Source organism: Oncorhynchus kisutch, linkage group LG10 (genome assembly GCF_002021735.2).
Source record: "Oncorhynchus kisutch isolate 150728-3 linkage group LG10, Okis_V2, whole genome shotgun sequence".
NCBI classification, from domain to species: Eukaryota; Metazoa; Chordata; class Actinopteri; order Salmoniformes; family Salmonidae; genus Oncorhynchus; species Oncorhynchus kisutch.
This window is the reverse complement of record NC_034183.2, coordinates 53,690,478-53,710,362: the sequence shown is the minus strand read 5'-3', so window position 1 is coordinate 53,710,362 and position 19,885 is coordinate 53,690,478. Positions and strand designations below refer to the sequence as shown.

The 19,885-nt window shown below is 44.3% G+C and overlaps 1 protein-coding gene across 1 annotated transcript in view; it reads left to right on the top strand.

Annotated features, from left to right (window-relative positions):
* Nucleotides 1-19,885, top strand: part of LOC109893317 (zinc finger protein 385C-like) — a 193,370-nt gene that overhangs the window by 29,074 nt on the left and 144,411 nt on the right. The window lies entirely within an intron of this gene.

The window sequence follows — 19,885 nt, the reverse complement described above, 5'->3', positions numbered from 1 at the left end:
AGGGAGAGAGAGACTAGGATGACTGTAAGAGAGAGAGAGACTAGGATGACAGTAAGAGAGAGAGAGAGAGAGAGAGACTAGGATGACAGTAAGAGAGAGAGAGAGACTAGGATGACAGTAAGAGAGAGAGAGACTAGGATGACAGTAAGAGAGAGAGAGAGAGACTAGGATGACAGTAAGAGAGGAGAGAGAGAGAGAGAGAGAGAGAGAGAGAGAGAGAGAGTAAGAAAGAGAGAGACTAGGATGACAGTAAGAGAGAGTGAGAGAGAGAGACTAGGAAACAGTAAGAGAGAGAGAGTGACTAGGATGAAGTAAAGAGAGAGAGAGAGAGAGGACTAGGATTACAGTAAGAGAGAGAGAGAGAGACTAGGCTGAACAGTAAAGAACAAAAGAGAGAGAGACTAGGATGACAGTAAGAGAGAGAGAGACTAGATGACAGTAAGAGAGAGAGAGAGACTAGATGACAATAAAGAGAGAGAGAGAGAGACTGTATGACAGAGAAGAGAGAGAGAGAGAGAGAGAGAGAGAGAGAGAGAGAGAGAGAGAGAGAGAGAGAGAGAGAGAGACTAGGATGACAGTAAGAGAGAGAGAGAGACTAGGATGACAGTAAGAGAGAGAGAGAGAGACTAGGATGACAGTAAGAGAGAGAGAGAGAGAGAGAGACTAGCATGACTTAGTAGAAAGAGACTATGATGACAGTAAGAGAGAGAGCGAGACTAGATGAACAGTAAGAGAGAGAAGAGAGACTAGGATGACAGTAGAGAGAGAGAGACTAGGATGACAGTAAGAGAGAGAGAGAGAGAGAGAGAGAGAGACTAGGATGACAATAGAGAGAGAGAGAGGCTAGGATGACAGTAAGAGAGAGAGAGACTAGGATGACAGTAAGAGAGAGAGAGAGACTAGGATGACAGTAAGAGAGAGAGAGAGAGAGACTAGGATGACAGTAAGAGAGAGAGAGACTAGGATGACAGTAAGAGAGAGAGAGAGACTAGAATGACAGTGAGAGAGAGAGAGAGACTATGATGACAGTAAGAGAGAGAGAGACTAGGATGACAGTAAGAGAGAGAGAGAGACTAGGATGACAGTAGAGAGAGAGCGAGACTAGGATGACAGTAAGAGAGAGAGAGAGAGAGACTAGGATGACAGTAAGAGAGAGAGAGACTAGGATGACAGTAAGAGAGAGAGAGAGAGAGACTAGGAAGACAATAAGAGAGAGAGAGTGGTTAGGATGACAGTAAGAGAGAGAGAGACTAGGATGACAGTAAGAGAGAGAGAGAGACTAGGATGACAGTAAGAGAGAGAGAGAGAGAGAGACTAGGATGACAGTAAGAGAGAGAGAGACTAGGATGACAGTAAGAGAGAGAGAGACTAGAATGACAGTGAGAGAGAGAGAGAGAGAGAGAGAGAGAGAGAGAGAGAGAGACTATGATGACAGTAAAGAGAGAGAGACTAGGATGACAGTAATAGAGAGAGAGAGACTAGGATGACAGTAAGAGAGAGAGAGACTAGGATGACAGTAAGAGAGAGAGAGAGAGACTAGGATGACAGTAAGAGAGAGAGAGAGAGTAGGATGACAGTAAGAGAGCGAGAGTGACTAGGATGATAGTAAGAGAGATAGGAGACTAGGAATGTCAGTAGAGAGAGAGAGAGATACTAGGATGACAGGTAGAGAGAAGAGACTAGGATGACAGTAAGTGAGAGAGAGAGACTAGGATGACAGTAAGAGAGAGAGAGACTAGGATGACAGTAAAGAGAGAGAGGAGCTAGGATGGACAGTAAGAGAGAGAGAGAGACTAGGATGACAGTAAGAGAGAGAGAGAGAGACTTAGGATGACAAGTAAGAGAGAGAGAGAGACTAAGGATGACAGTAAGAGAGAGAGAGATACTAGGATGACAGTAAGAGAAAGAGAGACTAGATGACAGTAAGAGCAGGGGAGAGACTAGATGACAGTAAGAAGGAGAGAGAGAGAAGACTTAGGATGCAGTAATAGAGAGAGAGAGACTAGGATGACAGTAAGAAAGAGAGAGACTAGGATGACAGTAAGAGAGAGAGAGACTAGGATGACAGTAAGAGAGAGAGATAGAGACTAGGAAAAAGGACAGTAGAGAGAGAGAGTGACTAGGATGACAGTAGAGAGAGAGAGAGAGAGGAGAGAAGAGGAGAGACTAGGATGACAGTAAGAGAGAGGAGAGACTAGGATTGACAGTAACGAGAGAGAGAGAGACTAGGATGACAGTAAGAGAGAGAGAGAGACTAGGATGACAGGTAAGAGAGAGATAGACTATGATGACAGTAAGAGAGAGAGAGAGACTAGGATGAGTAGATGACAGTAAGAGAGAGAGACTAGGATGACAGTAAGAGAGAGAGAGAGAGACTAGGATGACAGTAAGAGAGAGAGAGACTAGGATGACAGTAAGAGAGAGAGATAGACTAGGATGACAGTAAGAGAGAGAGAGAGAGAGAGACTAGGATGACAGTAAGAGAAAGAGAGAGACTAGGATGACAGTAAGAGAGAGAGACTAGGATGACAGTAAGAGAGAGAGAGAGAGAGACTAGGATGACATTAAGAGAGNGAGACTAGGATGACAGTAAGAGAGAGAGAGAGACTAGGATGACAGTAAGAGAGAGAGAGACTAGGATGACAGTAAGAGAGAGAGAGAGAGACTAGGATGACAGTAAGAGAGAGAGAGAGAGTAGGATGACAGTAGAGAGCGAGCGAGAGTGACTAGGATGATAGTAAGAGAGAGAGAGACGGCCCTTTAGGATGGCAGTAAGAGAGAGAGAGAGAGACTAGGATGACAGGTAGAGAGAGAGACTAGGATGACAGTAAGTGAGAGAGAGAGACTAGGATGACAGTAAGAGAGAGAGAGACTAGGATGACAGTAAGAGAGAGAGAGAGACTAGGATGACAGTAGAGAGAGAGAGAGGACTAGGATGACAGTAAGAGAGAGAGAGAGACTAGGACTGACAGTAAGAGAGAGAGAGACTAGGATGACAGTAAGAGAGAGAGAGAGACTAGGATGACAGTAAGAGAAAGAGAGAGACTAGGATGACAGTAAGAGAGGGAGAGACTAGGATGACAGTAAGAGAGAGAGAGAGAGAGACTAGGATGACAGTAAGAGAGAGAGAGACTAGGATGACAGTAAGAAAGAGAGAGACTAGGATGACAGTAAGAGAGAGAGAGACTAGGATGACAGTAAGAGAGAGAGAGAGACTAGGAAACAGTAAGAGAGAGAGAGTGACTAGGATGACAGTAAGAGAGAGAGAGAGAGAGAGAGAGAGAGGAGAGACTAGGATGACAGTAAGAGAGAAGGAGAGACTAGGATGACAGTAAGAGAGAGAGAGAGAGACTAGGATGACAGTAAGAGAGAGAGAGAGACTAGGATGACAGTAAGAGAGAGATAGACTATGATGACAGTAAGAGAGAGAGAGAGAGACTAGGATGACAGTAAGAGAGAGAGACTAGGATGACAGTAAGAGAGAGAGAGAGACTAGGATGACAGTAAGAGAGAGAGAGGACTAGGATGACAGTAAGAGAGAGAGATAGACTAGGATGACAGTAAGAGAGAGAGAGAGAGAGAGACTAGGATGACAGTAAGAGAAAGAGAGAGACTAGGATGACAGTAAGAGAGAGAGACTAGGATGACAGTAAGAGAGAGAGAGAGAGAGACTAGGATGACATTAAGAGAGAGAGAGAGACTAGGATGACAGTAAGAGAGAGAGGACTAGGATGACAGTAAGAGAGAGAGAGAGAGAGAGAGACTAGGATGACAGTAAGAGAGAGAGAGAGACTAGGATGACAGTAAGAGAGAGAGACTAGGATGACAGTAAGAGAGAGAGAGACTAGGATGACAATAAGAGCGAGAGAGAGAGAGAGACTATGATGACAGTAAGAGCGAGAGAGAGAGAGACTAGGATGACAGTAAGAGAGAGAGAGAGACTAGGATGACAGTAAGAGAGAGAGAGAGACTAGGATGACAGTAAGAGAGAGAGAGAGACTAGGATGACAGTAAGAGAGAGAGAGAGAGAGAGAGACTAGGATGACAGTAAGAGAGAGCCAGAGGGACAAAGAGAAGAAGAAAAGATGAAAAGAGAAAGAAGCCGCGACAGAAAGAGCAGAAGACGGGGGGAAAGGAGTTGCTGAATAAAGAAAAGCACACAGCCACATGGCTGCAGCCTGCAGGTGACACTTGAGACAAAGTGAGTTGCTGAATAAAAGAAAAGCACACAGCCACATGGCTGCAGCCTGCAGGTGACACTTGAGACAAAGTGAGTTGCTGAATAAAAGAAAAGCACACAGCCACATGGCTGCAGCCTGCAGGTGACACTTGAGACAAAGTGAGCTGCTGCACGGAGCACGCCTCTGTGGCGGCCTGTCGGCTTCCCAGGAGACACTGCAGTAAAATACACCCGTTTCTCAACCCAACAGGTGTCAGGATGACATATCGCCTCCGTTTAAGAAGGAGGAAAAGAGTAAGGGATCTCTGTCTATCCACACACACACAGGGCTGGTCACACAGCAGGACTCGATGTAGGAAGTTGAAGAGCCAAGCTAGGCAAACAGCACTGCATTTCTCCACAGAGACAATGGCGATCTGCATTCCAACAGGCTGTACTAGAGTGGCAGCAAAAACCAAAGCACTTAAGCTGAGTGATACAGGTCACAAATTGGTCTCTGAAATGACTTGAGTAAAGGAATGGTAACACCATGTCACAAGGGCATTAGGCACTTCTTCCGTCCTGTCCTTAATTCAGGAGTGTTTGTCCCCTCAGCTTGTCATCTGGTGGCTGTGTGTGAGAGAGAACGGCGTGACATTGAGAGCGTGGCACAATGGCGACAGAGACACAGCGCCGATGTCATTATCGTCCCATCAAGCCCTCTGCTCAGCGTGTCAGCCAATCGCTGGGTGATAAGAGGCGATTATGGGCCGCACAGCCAGGCAGGACTCCGAGAAGGACCGCCACCCGCCGTCCACCACACAATCTATGGTATAGCCTGGCTGGGAAGATGAGGATGAGTGTGAAGGTTGGGAGCGCCAAACAACTTTGGCCTCTTTCAGAGTGGAGAAGATTGTTTGGATGGAGAAAAGCTTTTGAACACCTTGCTCCTGAAAAACAGTGTGGGTTTCGAACCTACCACCCCAGGCCTCAATACACCCTCATACAATATAGCAGCACCCATTTCAAAGAATTGGCATTCTAAAGGCAACAGATTTGGCCATGAGAGCAAGGTCACAGTCAAGGCGAAAGCTCCAGCCAACGCAACAGCAGCAAACCAAATGTAGTCAGCCTCACTCCCGGGCTCACCTTCATCAGACAGAGCAGATAGAAGCTCTCCTACTTTAGTCCTTATCAGGGAAGGAGACGACTGATAACACTGCATGGACTCATTTAAAAACGACAGATTAGCAGAGAAAGAGGAAATGTGCTGAATGGTGCTACACCATAAGCTGTCTGCTAGGAGGTGATGCTGACACTGGTGTATTGACTATGCATGAAGCTGCAAGCTTTATACTGGTCGCTCTCTCTCTCTCTCTCTCTCTCTTACTGTCATCCTTGTCTCTCTCTCTCTTACTGTCATCCTTGTCTCTCTCTCTCTTTTACTGTCATCCTAGTCTCTCTCTCTCTCCCTGTCTCTCTCTCTCTCTTACTGTCATCCTTCTCTCTCTCTCTTCCTCTTTTCTGCCCCCTCCCTCCCTCCTCTTTCCCCCTCTCCCTCTCTCCCTCTCTTTCACTCTCCCCCTCCTTCCCTCTCTCTCTCTTTATTGGCATGGGAAACATGTGTTAACATTGCCAAAGCAAGTGAGGTAGATAATATACAAAAGTGAAGTAAACAATAAAAATTATCAGTAAACATTACACATACAGAAGTTTCAAAACAATAAAGACATTACAAATATCATATTATGTATATATACAGTGTTGTAACAATGTACAAATGGTTAAAGTAAACAAGGGAAAATAAATAAGCATAAATATGGGTTGTATTTACAATGGTGTTTGTTCACTGGTTGCCCTTTTCTTGTGGCAACAGGTCACAAATCTTGCTGCTGTGATGGCACACTCTCCCTCCCTCCCTCCCTCCCTCCCTCCCTCCCTCCCTCCCTCCCCTCCCTCCCTCCCTCCCTCCCTCCCTCCCTCTCCCATTGAGCTAATATTAGGCAGAAGGTCTAATTGCTGTGTGAGCCTGCTCTGTTCAGGGACCTGGGCTGACTAGGGGCTAATTAGCCCAGGGACTTCTGATTAAGGAGAGAGGAGGGGGAGGGGTCCTACTGGGGATAAATCACTCTATTACCCAATAGGAGCAATCACAGGGGAAGGGAAGAGCACCCGGGCCCTGGGAGAGGGGCAGGGAGCACCCGGTCCCACACTTACCAAGGAATGTGGGACAGTTTTGACTCCATGTGCCTCTAGATAGTTAATGCAGACAGTTGGAAGTGGCATATTAGTCAAATGATTAACAGAATCAACCGGGGACAATTCAATCATCCACATTTAGCTCTGTATAAAGTTGAAGTGTTGCAACATGAGGGTTGTTGTTGGAGATGTGCCTGTGTTTTGGTTTGTGCCTTGAAAGTAAAGCCGCATCATGTCGTCTCAACTTTAAGCATATAATTCTGAGAGGAAAGGGGTTGACAGGGATTATTTATGAGGCTATGCTGATGTAAGCAATAACTGTACAAATACAAGTTAGTTTACTGTATCCCTCAATATAGTTTGAATAAGAAGAGAAAGACAGACTGTTACAGTTGAAGTTGGAAGTTTACATACACCTTAGCCAAATACATAGAGGGAATGATTTATTTCAGCTTTTATTTCTTTCATCACATTCCCAGTGGGTCAGAAGTTTACATACACTCAATTAGTATTTGGAGGCATTGCCTTTAAATTGTTTAACTTGGGTCAAACGTTTTGGGTAGCCTTCTACAAGCTTCCCACAATAAGTTGGGTGAATTCCTCCTGACAGAGCTGGTGTAACTGAGTCAGGTTTGTAGGCCTCCTTGCTCGCACACACTTTTTCAGTTCTGCCCACACATTTTCTATAGGATTGATGTCAGGGCTTTGTGATGGGCACTCCAATACCTTGACTTTGTTGTCCTTAAGCCATTTTGCTACAACTTTGGAAGTATGCTTGGCGTCATTGTCCATTTGGAAGACCCATTTGCGACCAAGCTTTAACTTCCTTGACTGTTGCTTCAATATATCCACATCATTTTCCATCCTCATGAAGCCATCTATTTTGTGAAGTGCACCAATCCCTCCTGCAGTAAAGCACCCCCACAACATGATGCTGCCACCCCTGTGCTTCACGGCTGGGATGGTGTTCTTCGGCTTGCAAGCATCCCCCTTTGTCCTCCAAACATAACGATGGTCATTATGGCCAAACAGTTCTATTTTTGTTTCATCAGCCCAGAGTACATTTCTCCAAAAAGTATGATGTTTGTCCCCATGTGCCGTTGCAAACTGTAGTCTGGCTTTTTTATGGCTGTTTTGGAGCAGTGGCTTCTTCCTTGCTGAGCGTCCTTTTAGGTTTTGTCAATATAGGACTCGTTTTACTGTGGATATTGATACGTCTGTACCTGTTTCCTGTTTCCTGTTTATACTTGCGTACTATTGTTTGTACGGATGAACGTGGTACCTTCAGGCGTTTGGAAATTGCTCCCAAGGATGAACCAGACTTGATTTCTTTTGATTTTCCCATGAGGTCAAGCAAAGAGGCACTGAGTTTGAAGGTAGGCCTTGAAATACATCCACAGGTACACCTCCAATTGACTTAAATTATGTCAATTAGCCTATCAGAAGCTTCTAAAGCCATGACATCATCTTCTGGAATTTTACAAGCTGTTTAAAGGCACAGTCAACTTAGTGTATGTAAACTTCTGACCCACTGGAATTGTGATACAGTGAATTATAAGTGAAATAATCTGTCTGTAAACCATTGTTGGAAAAATGTATTGTGTCATGCACAAAGTAGATTAATAACCGACTTGCCAAAACTATAGTTTGATAACAAGAAATGTGTGGAGTGGTTGAAAAACGAGTTTTAATGACTCCAACCTAAGTGTGTCTTGTCCTGCAGGAAGAGCTGAGCGATATCCACTAGATGGGCGGGCTGCAAAGTGAAAATTGGCTATATATTATAAAAAACCATGATAATGTTTTATTTATTTAATTTAACGTTAGGGTTAGTCATAAGGTTAGCAATGTGGTTAAGGTTAGGGTTAAGGTTATGGTTAGGATTCAAATCAGATTTGATGACTTTGTGGCTGTGCCAGCTAGTAACTACCCTGCAGAGCTGCCTCCGGCACATAACTCATCACAATAAATTACAACCTGCATTTCTGTTCCCCAACTCATCTGTCAGATTTGGTCTATTAGCATTCTGTCATTCATCTGTATTCCTTCCAGTTGCATAGTCTGACAAGGTAATGAGAGACGGGGTACAGTACATGCAAGCGTGTGTGTGTGTGTGTGTGTGTGTGTGTGTGTGTGTGTGTGTGTGTGTGTGTGTGTGTGTGTGTGTGTGTGTGTGTGTGTGTGTGTGTGTGTGTGTGTGTGTGTGTGTGTGTGTGTGTGTGTGCGCTTGAGTATGTGTGCTGGCCAGCCCAGGAACACAACACAGGGGCATTACACCACTGACACTCTGGGACCAATTACTCGCCGACAGCCGGGGTTTGACCTCCATTTATAATATTTATTCTATATACGCTGTGTCTTTTAACATTTAAATGTACTGCCATCTATCACTGACTACTGTTCTCTGCCTCACAGGTAGCTACAACCATGTAATAGTTTGCTCCCGAGTGGTGCAGCGGTCTAAGGCACTGAATCTCACCACAAGACCCTGGTTCACAACTGGCTGTGTCATAGGAGTCCCATAGGGTGGCGCACAATTGGCACAGTGTGGTGAGGGTTTGGCAGGGGTAGGCTGTTATTGTGATTTTTTTTTTCACTTGCCTAGTGAAATAAAACATTTCAATAAATAGTCATACACTTCCAGCCAGGGGCAGACTGGGACCAGAGATCATCCCGTGCATTTCTAACACACAGGCCCATTTTTGGAAATGTCGACATACACGGCTCGGCCAAGGCTCAGAATGAGAGCATGCTGCTTAGACCACTGCACCACAGCAGTTCATAATGCTCTAGTACAGTGGTTCCCAGCCTTTTTATAGTCCCATACCCCTTCAAACATTCAACCTCCAGCTGCGTACCCCCTCTAGCACCAGGGTCAGAGCACTCTCAAATGTGTTTTTTTGACATCATTGTAAGCCTGCCACACACACACTATACGATACATTTATAAAACATAAGAATGAGTGTGAGTTTTTGTCACAACCCGGCTCTTGGGAAGTGACAAATAGCTCTTATTGGACCAGGGCACAAATAATAATATGATAATAATCAATCATTTTGCTCTTTATTTAACCATCTTACATATAAAACCTCATTTGTTCATCACTAATTGTAAATAACTCCGGTTAATGAGAAGCGTGTGCTTGAAAGGATGCACATAACTCTGCAATGTTGGATTGTATTGGAGAGAGTCTCAGTCATAAATCATTTTCCACACACAGTCTGTGCTTGTGCTAGTGAAGGCCGAGAATCCACTCTCACATAGGTACGTGGTTGCAAAGGTCATCAGTGTCTTAACAGCACGATTTGCCAAGGCAGGATACTCCAATCCAGAAATCGGGCAGTGGCTTCTAATTAAATTATATTTTTACAGAACCGCTTGTTGGAATTTCTATGAGGCTCTCTTGTTCAGATATCAGTAAATGGACTGGAGGCAGGGCATGAAAGGGATAACGAATCCAGTTGTTTGTGTCATCTGTTTTGGGAAAGTACCTGCGTAATTGCTCACTCAGCTCACAAGGTGCTTCTCTATATCACATTTGACATTGTTCGTAAGCTTGAGTTCATTTGCGCACAAAAAAATCATACAATGATGGAAAGACCTGTGTGTTGTCCTTGTTAATGCAGACAGGGAAGAGCTCCAACTTCTTAATCATTTTGTCCCGCCGATTGAATATAGTTGTGGAGTTTCGGAGAGTCCCTGTAAATCCCAGATTCAGATCATTCAGGCGAGAAAAAACATCACCAAGATAGGCTAGTCGTGTGAGAAACTTGTCATCATGCAAGCAGTGAGACAAGTGATTATGGTCAGTAAAGAAAACTTGAAGCTTGTCTCTCAATAAAATAAAAAAAAGGTCAATACTTTATCCCTTGATAACCAGCGCACTTCTGTATGTTGTAAAAGTGTTACATGGTCGCTGCCCATATCATTGCATAATGCAGAAAATACATGAGAGTTCAGGGTCCTTGCTTTAACAAAGTTAACCATTTTCACTGTAGTGTCCAAAACATCTTTCAAGCTGGCAGGCATTCCCTTTGCAGCATGAGCCTCTCGGTGGATGCTGCAGTGTACCCAAGTGTAGTCGGGAGCAACTGCTTGCACGCACGTTACCATTCCACTATGTCTCCCTTTCTTGGCTTTTGCACCATCAGTACAGATACCAACACATCTTGACCACCAAAGTCCATTTGATGTCACAAAGCTGTCCAGTACTTTAAAAATATCCTCTCCTGTTGTCCTGGTTTCCAGTGGTTTGCAGAAGAGGATGTCTTCCTTAATTGACCCCCCATAAAAGTAATGGACATATACCAGGAGCTGTGCCAGGCCCGCCACGTCTGTTGACTCATCCAGCTGTAACAGACATATACCAGGAGCTGTGCTAGGCCTGCCACGTCTGTTGACTCATCCAGCTGTAACGCCTAAAATTCACTGGCTTGTACTCGAGGCAGTAATTGTTTCAAAACATCTCCTACCATGTCACTGATGCGTCGTGAAACAGTGTTGTTTGATGAAGGCATTGTCTGTATAGTTTTTTGGGCCTTTTCCCCAGCATTGTCCCAGCCATATCCGTGGCAGCAGGAAGAATTAAGTCCTCCACAATAGTATGGGGCTTGCCTGTCCTAGCCACTCAGTAGTTCACCATATAAGACGCTTCTAGCCCCTTCTTATTAATGGTTTCAGTTGCTTTTATACACGTCTTACTACTCGAAAGTCGTCTTGATTCTCGCTCAAAAAACACCCGTGGCTGATTTTTCAAATTGGCATGTTGTGTTGCTAAATGTCTGTGCAAGAGTGAAGGTTTCATCGAGTTGTGAGATAGTACTTTTGCACATATAACACACCGTGGCTGAGGAAAGACACTACTCCCAATAAGTGAACCCCAAATTAATGTAGTTCTCATCATATTTGCGCCTCTTCGATGGTCCAACGTCCCTGTCTGTTGTTCGGTGCTTTCCCGGGTAAGGGGGCAGTAGCTCTTCGGGCTTAATCAGATTCACAACTGTCAGTGTCCATGCTAGCTGGGCTAACAACAAATGTAGAATTACTGATGGTAGCATTGGATGTGGCCTTGGAAGCAGAACATGTGTCGTCGACAGGTGCAGGTGTAGTACTGCTGGTAGTAGCAGTACTACCAGTAGAGATGGTATGTTTCTCTATGAACACGGGCCTTACTTTTTTGGACCATTTATCAATGTTCGAACAAACGGAATGAGTAGCAGCTACGTTTGGCTACATATGGAGCGTTAGTGGAATTCCCGCGAGAGAGTAACGGTTAATGTGATTCGATGTTAATTCATTTGACTAGGCTTCCTGTATTTGACATTGTGTTGTTATTTCGCTGAACACGAGATGGTTTAACTCAGACGAGAAAAAATCCTCACCCAAATGTATAGCCCTGTTGGAAAATATAAATGGACTGTTTGAAAATGTGAATAATTTATACAAATATATTTTGTTATTTCATATTTGTCAAATATCGACGTTTGTTCATTTACGCCAAATCCCGAAGTGAAACTATGAGATCAGGTGGAACATTATCATTTTGCGCAAAAACAACAACATTTTAACCAGCCAACAAAGATCCACCAGCCTGTCTTCGAATTTGTCTGAAGTACCAGTCCGTTTCTGGCACCAGACATTTATACTTCATACGGTCCTTATAGTGTGCTTCATGTCTTTGGTCCGAGAGGTTTTTATGTTCCGTATCTTTTCTACAGTATATTTCATATCTCATCTTTATAACATATGCATTGGGTGTGTTATACTAAGCATGTGTGTATGATGCCCTGGTTGAGGTATTGTTAGAGTATTTTACTGTATCTCTATTGTGTATGATGCCCTGGTTGAGGTATTGTTAGAGTATGTACTGTTAGCGTATTTTACTGTCTCTCTATTGTGTATGATGCCCTGGTTGAGGTATTGTTAGCGTATTTTACTGTCTCTCTATTGTGTAGGATGCCCTGGTTGAGGTATTGTTAGCGTATTTTACTGTCTATTGTGTATGATGCCCTGGTTGAGGTATTGTTAGCGTATTTTACTGTCTCTATTGTGTTTGATGCTCTGGATGAGGTATTGTTAGAGTATGTACTGTTAGCATATTTTACTGTCTCTATTGTGTAGGATGCCCTGGTTGAGGTATTGTTAGAGTATTTTACTGTATCTCTATTGTGTATGATGCCCTGGTTGAGGTATTGTTAGAGTATGTACTGTTAGCGTATTTTACTGTCTCTCTATTGTGTATGATGCCCTGGTTGAGGTATTGTTAGCGTATTTTACTGTCTCTCTATTGTGTAGGATGCCCTGGTTGAGGTATTGTTAGCGTATTTTACTGTCTATTGTGTATGATGCCCTGGTTGAGGTATTGTTAGCGTATTTTACTGTCTCTATTGTGTTTGATGCTCTGGATGAGGTATTGTTAGAGTATGTACTGTTAGCATATTTTACTGTCTCTATTGTGTAGGATGCCCTGGTTGAGGTATTGTTAGCGTATTTTACTGTCTCTCTATTGTGTAGGATGCCCTGGTTGAGGTATTGTTAGCGTATTTTACTGTCTCTCTATTGTGTAGGATGCCCTGGTTGAGGTATTGTTAGCGTATTTTACTGTCTATTGTGTATGATGCCCTGGTTGAGGTATTGTTAGCGTATTTTACTGTCTCTATTGTGTATGATGCCCTGGTTGAGGTATTGTTAGCGTATTTTACTGTCTCTATTGTGTATGATGCCCTGGTTGAGGTATTGTTAGCGTATTTTACTGTCTCTATTGTGTATGATGCCCTGGTTGAGGTATTGTTAGCGTATTTTACTGTCTCTATTGTGTATGATGCCCTGGTTGAGGTATTGTTAGAGTATTTTACTGTCTCTATTGTGTATGTTGCCCTGGTTGAGGTATTGTTCACGTATTTTACTGTCTCTATTGCGTATGATGCCCTGGTTGAGGTATTGTTAGCGTATTTTACTGTCTCTCTATTGCGTATGATGCCCTGGTTGAGGTATTGTTAGAGTATGTACTGTCTCTCTATTGTGTATGATGCCCTGGTTGAGGTATTGTTAGAGTATTTTACTGTCTCTCTATTGTGTAGGATGCCCTGGTTGAGGTATTGTTAGAGTATGTACTGTCTCTCTATTGTGTATGATGCCCTGGTTGAGGTATTGTTAGAGTATTTTACTGTCTCTCTATTGTGTAGGATGCCCTGGTTGAGGTATTGTTAGAGTATGTACTGTCTCTCTATTGTGTATGATGCCCTGGTTGAGGTATTGTTAGAGTATTTTACTGTCTCTCTATTGTGTAGGATGCCCTGGTTGAGGTATTGTTAGAGTATTTTACTGTCTCTCTATTGTGTAGGATGCCCTGGTTGAGGTATTGTTAGAGTATTTACTGTCTCTCTTTGTTTGCTGTGAGTCTACCGGTGGAGGGTTAAAATACAGGCAATGCCTGACACCACAGAAAATGAATAGAGCCAGCCCTTTAAATTACAACAGACTGGCCCTGCACGCTCTGCTGCCTATCAGAGCTCCCCATCTCCTCCTCTTTCTCCATCACCGCATCCCAGCCAATCACATTACACCTCCAGCATAAAACAACACAGCAGCAACCAGGGAGGTGTGTGTGTGTGTGTGTGTGTGTGTGTGTGCGTGCGTGCGTGCGTGCGTGTGTGTGTGTGCGTGCGTGCGTGTGTGTGGTACACAAAAACTTGCCGAATGGTCTGAAGTGACGTGATATTTTCTATGTCACTTTTCTCAGATTTCTTTCATACTTGTATTGGTCTGAGTAGTGTTACAGTTTTTCTCAATTGCTAAAACACTAAAATCCATTGGCTGAACAAAGTTCTTAGTTACCTGGACTCATTTAGCTAATTATGCAGTCTGTTGTCAAAACCTTAAACCATTTCACATGGTAAAACACAATTTGCAGATCTCACTTAGACTTTTCAGCAAAACTCTAAACACATTCTCATTTTCAAAACACATTCTGCACTCTAATGCACATGTCATCCATACTGGTAAACACATTCTGCACTCTAATGCACATGGCATCCATACTGGTAAACACATTCTGCACTCTAATGCACATGTCATCCATACTGGTAAACACATTCTGCACTCTAATGCACATGTCATCCATACTGGTAAACACATTCTGCACTCTAATGCACATGTCATCCATACTGGTAAACACATTCTGCACTCTAATGCACATGTCATCCATACTGGTAAACACATTCTGCACTCTAATGCACATGTCATCCATACTGGTAAACACATTCTGCACTCTAATGCACATGTCATCCATACTGGTAAACACAAGTGGCAACAATCAAATAGAAATAGAGAACACATGTCATTGATTGAACACAACTACTAAAATGGATGTAACCTGTTTCAAATGATGCGACACAACCAATATAAGCCAGTTCAGAGAGCAAACAGGATGTTGAAGGTGGGAAGGAGAAAGCCTGAGAATGGATAGAAGAAACAATGTGAGAGGACGAGTGCGTATGCGAGGTGGGCGACAAGGAGGAAGAGGAGGAGGAGGGCAAGAAAGAGGAAGAGGGGGACGAAGAGGAAGAGGAAGACAAAGAGTGGAAATATCTGATGAAATTCGAGCAACATTGATCACATGTTTACTCCTTTGATTTTTGTCCCTTTAAGTATTGTATACTGTAGTACAGTGCATTGTAGGCTGTTTACTGTACAATTTGTATGGCCCTAAACATTGTGCTTTCCATTTATTGACTGCTCAATAGATTTTGACTGGTTGCAGGTTCATATCAACAAAGAACCTGAATTACAGTATCACAGAGACAAAGGACAAGTTTGTGAGATGCAGGGTACAGTACTGTAAAAATAGGGGTACAAGGAGGAGGAAGAACAAAAAACAAAATTGCAAAGAGCTAAGCAGAGTAGTAATTTCTGATAAATTTTGAGCTACTATGATAGAACATGTTTTCGTTCATCAAAAAAATGAATATTTTTTTAGATTAAAAATGTACTTCTCCCTGAGGATTGTATGTTTTGAACAATGTGTTTTCTATTTTTCGGTGTATTGAGAGTGTATATCATTTTGATCACTTTGTTTATGATTTGAGAGAAGTGTTTGATTTTGAACACAGGTAAAACTGTTTTGAGGCGAATGTTTCATTTTGCGAGAGGAGTCAGATGTTATGTAAATAGTGCTTGAAGATGAGGTTTTGTGTTGAATGTTTTCAGGAAATGGAGCAAGGTTTCAGAATTTGTGTTTTAGCAATTGAGAAAAACTGTAATGATACCAAACTAACAATTATTTTCATACACACACTTTACCTTGTAACTACTGTCCCTCTTCTGAGAAGGCAGTTGGTTTGTTTCCTCTGCCCGTGTGCGCGTGTGTGTGTGTGTGTGTGTGTGTGTGTGTGTGTGTGTGTGTGTGTGTGTGTGTGTGTGTGTGTGTGTGTGTGTGTGTGTGTGTGTGTGTGTGTGTGTGTGTGTGTGTGTGTGTGTGTGTGTGTGTGTGTGTGTGAGAGAGAAATAGAGAGAGAGGTTGAATGTATTTGTGTGTGTGTCTGTCCGTCTGCGTGCCTGACTGTGTGTCTTTGTTTGCCTAATGTTGGAGGAGCGTGTTTCATTAGGCTATGTTTAATGAGGTAGAACCTGATGTTATTTCAAAAGGCCCTCTTCACAGAGAGAGAGAGAGGGAGAGAGAGGGAGAGAGAGAGAGAGAGAGGGAGAGAGAGAGAGGGAGAGCGAGGGAGAGAGAGAGAGAGAGAGAGCGAGGGAGAGAGAGAGAGGGAGAGAGGGAGAGGGAGAGAGAGAGAGAGAGAGCGAGGGAGAGAGAGAGAGAGAGAGAGAGGGAGAGAGAGAGAAGACATCACTCTTAGATCTGAATCCCTATGACTGATCACATCTAGTTTAAGGGCTTGACTCATCCCTTAGGAGGTAGGTGTGTGTGTGTGTTGGGCAGGGGGGTGGATGTGTGATGTATATGTTTGCAGATGTGTATGTTTATTGATGAAGGAGGATCATTTGTTTACCGAACCTGTCTGTAGTCAACAGTATATGTTTACATGGCTCTCTACTATGTGGGTCATGTATGTTCAGGGGTCATGTATGGTCAGCAGATAAAACAAGCCTAGCAGTGCATGGCTTGCTAGAAAGAGTAAGCACAGGTTCTGTAATTCCACTTTGCAAAGTTTAGCTAGGTTGAACCAATTGACGTGGTATTTCTTGTTAGAGCGAGGTCTGGAGAGTGTCTCGCCAAGTACCATTAGCTCTGTATAGATCTGCCTCTGTAAGATGGGGATTATCTGGCTCTATGTGTTCGACCTGGCTACCGTGTGTTGTTGAGTGTTGCTGTTCTCTGTGTTCTCTGTGTGTGTATGTTGTTTAGCTGACCTGGCTACTGTGTGTTGTTGAGTGTTGCTGTTCTCTGTGTTCTCTGTGTGTGTATGTTGTTTAGCTGAGTTAGCCGTGGAATCCAGTGGAGTGTGTCTGGCTAATTTGTGTGGGAGCAGGGTTCCCTGGGGAGTGTGTGCGTGGTAGGGGAACAGAGGCCCTCCACGCAGCCCACCTGGGCCTCCGGGAGCCGGGGCCCAGCGCCTGAGAGCCTCCTCCAGCCCTCACTCCATGCCACTCTCAGGGGGACACCAGTCACCCTCTCACCCCTGCTGACGTCAGGCCCTGCTACGCTCAGCACACAGGGACCAGGCTGGAGGGCCAGGCAGGGCAGGTGACACATGCTCTCAGTGCATGAGCACACATGCCCACACAGTTTATACAACTTAGAGACAGAAATGTGGTATATTTTAGATAGAACGCACACTTTTGAAATAGACGCTTTATCAAACACTTAGCAAACTTAGCCAGCCTTACTTCACCTGGCTGTTCTCAGAGATGTCCGTCTTACCTAGTTAGAACAGGAATCACACATTATGTTTTTAGAAGTCTCACAAAGCCATTACTAGCTTTATAGAAGTATCTCCAACGCCTCACCTGCTGTCGCCTGCTCTGACCGTCTCAGTCCCAGCAGCTCCCTAAGGGGTAGTTGGCCAGTCACACTGGCCTGCATCCCAAATGCCACCCTACTCAGTGCCCTATGGGCCCTGATCAAAAGTAGTGCGCTATAAAGCGCGGCACTTGGGATGCAGACAGTTTGTAAGAACTGGAGCTGTGGCCACTTGGCATTGTGTTCTCATCCTGGCACCAAACATCCCCCTAAGGGTTTGTAAACTTTTTCCTCTGCTAACCACTGGTGCATGAGGGCTCAGACTCTAGTCACTCAGCTCAGTGGTAGAGTTACACTACTTTGCCATACTGTATTGTGACAGCCAAGCATGGCTTTTCAGACCCAGTGGCTGCTGTATGTACTGTGCGCTACAGTTCTGACACATTAACATTGCTATCACTGCTTTTTATCAACAAACACTCTCATGCCATACTCAGGAAAGGTAAAGCAACTTTTTTGATCTGGTATGCATTTTTCCCTGACAACATTTTCCAGTTGATTTGCTAAGTTCCCCCATAATGACACATGTTCAGTGGAGCTTGTTCGCCACAGTCAGGAAAGCTATTTGCATGTTAATGTCCTCGCCATCGCGGCTCTATTAAGCAGCATTTGGATGTTTGATATCTGCATTAACTTCCACTGGCAGAGCAGAGGCAGCATCTGACTGAGCAGGCTGCTCAACAGCAGAGCTCTTTGCCCAAAGTCATTATTAAAGTGCTGGAAAAGAGCACAGAACTCCTGAGTGTGAAAGGCCCTCCATGGAGATATGAGGGTGTGTGTGTGTGTGTGTGTGTGTGTGTGTGTGTGTGTGTGTGTGTGTGTGTGTGTGTGTGTGTGTGTGTGTGTGTGTGTGTGTGTGTGTGTGTGTGTGTGCGTTGCGTGCGTGCGTGCGTGCGTGCGTGCGTGCGTGCGTGCGTGCGTGCGTGCGTGCGTGCGTGCGTGCGTGCGTGCGTGCGTGCGTGCGTGCGTGCGTGCGTGCGTGCGTGCGTGCGTGCGTGCGTGCGTGCGTGCGTGCGTGCGTGCGTGCGTGCGTGCGTGCGTGCGTGCGTGCGTGCGTGCGTGCGTGCGTGCGTGCGTGCGTGCGTGCGTGCGTGCGTGCGTGTCTGTGTCTGTGTCTGTGTCTGTGTGTGTGTCTGTGTGTCTGTGTGTGTGTGTGTGTGTGTCTGTGTGTCTGTGTGTGTGTGTGTATAATGGGTTTTGTTTCACAGAGAATGGGATAAAAAGCTCACCAGTGGAGCGACGTGAGCTGTTTAGCAACAGGCTGTTGTTGTAAACGGACCTTACCTGATTTCCAATTATACTGTTCATTTCCATGACTTACACGTGAACATTGACTTTACATGAATAAAACCGAAACATTACAAAAACGGTTTATGAATAAAATACATTATGTGGAGACTGACACCCCATAAGCACTTAGAATTTTAAACAAGACTCACCCCCCTGGTAAGAAGCATAGGATTCCGCCTGTGCACAGTTCTACAGTCGATCATGGGTAAGAAGCATAGGATTCCATCTGTGCACAGTTCTACAGTCGATCATGGGTAAGAAGCATAGGATTCCGTCTGTGTACAGTTCTACAGTCGATCATGGGTAAGAAGCATATGATTCCGTCTGTGTACAGTTCTACAGTCGATCATGGGTAAGAAGCATAGGATTCCATCTGTGCACAGTTCTACAGTCGATCATGGGTAAGAAGCATAGGATTCCGTCTGTGTACAGTTCTACAGTCGATCATGGGTAAGAAGCATATGATTCCGTCTGTGTACAGTTCTACAGTCGATCATGGGTAAGAAGCATAGGATTCCGTCTGTGTACAGTTCTACAGTCGATCATGTTTTTATTGGACTGGTGTGGCGGCCATGTTGTTTCTGGACTGTGCATTCCCATTTATAAGACAGCTGTGTGATCCAGTCTCATTCCCTATACATACATGCTACTTCTGTCCCACCACAATATTTGGGCTTTAGAATGAAAGAGATGAACACAGGAAGCATTCACTACCTGACAACCTGTGGCCCCTCTCAGACCTCTGCTCTGGCTGGACCAGGGAGAGAGGTGGAGGATGGCTGGAGAACAGAGGGAGGGAGAGAAGGAGGGGGATGAATTGAGATTTGGTCCTCATACAGGAGCTTTTCAGTGTGGTAAAGTGGTCGAAGCAGAGATGGATGAAGACGCATGTCTTCCTTATCAACTCCTCACCTTCAAAGTACAAAGAACAGGACAACCTCATTCTCTCACAGACACACACGAACGTACACACAGACACACACACAGACACACACGAACGTACACACTCTTTTAAATACTTCATTTCTATCCACAAATCATGTTACATTCATGAAGGATTCAACCATTTCAGAGGTCTTTGTATGATTTGACTCTTAGGGACACGCACGCACACACACACACACACACACACACACACACACACACGGTGACATCATTCCATTTGTGTTTTCAAGAAGAGTTAGGTCAAATGTATTTTCTTTCTTCATCTCTCTCTCTCTCTCTCTCTCTCTCTCTCTCTCTCTCTCCCTCTCTCTCT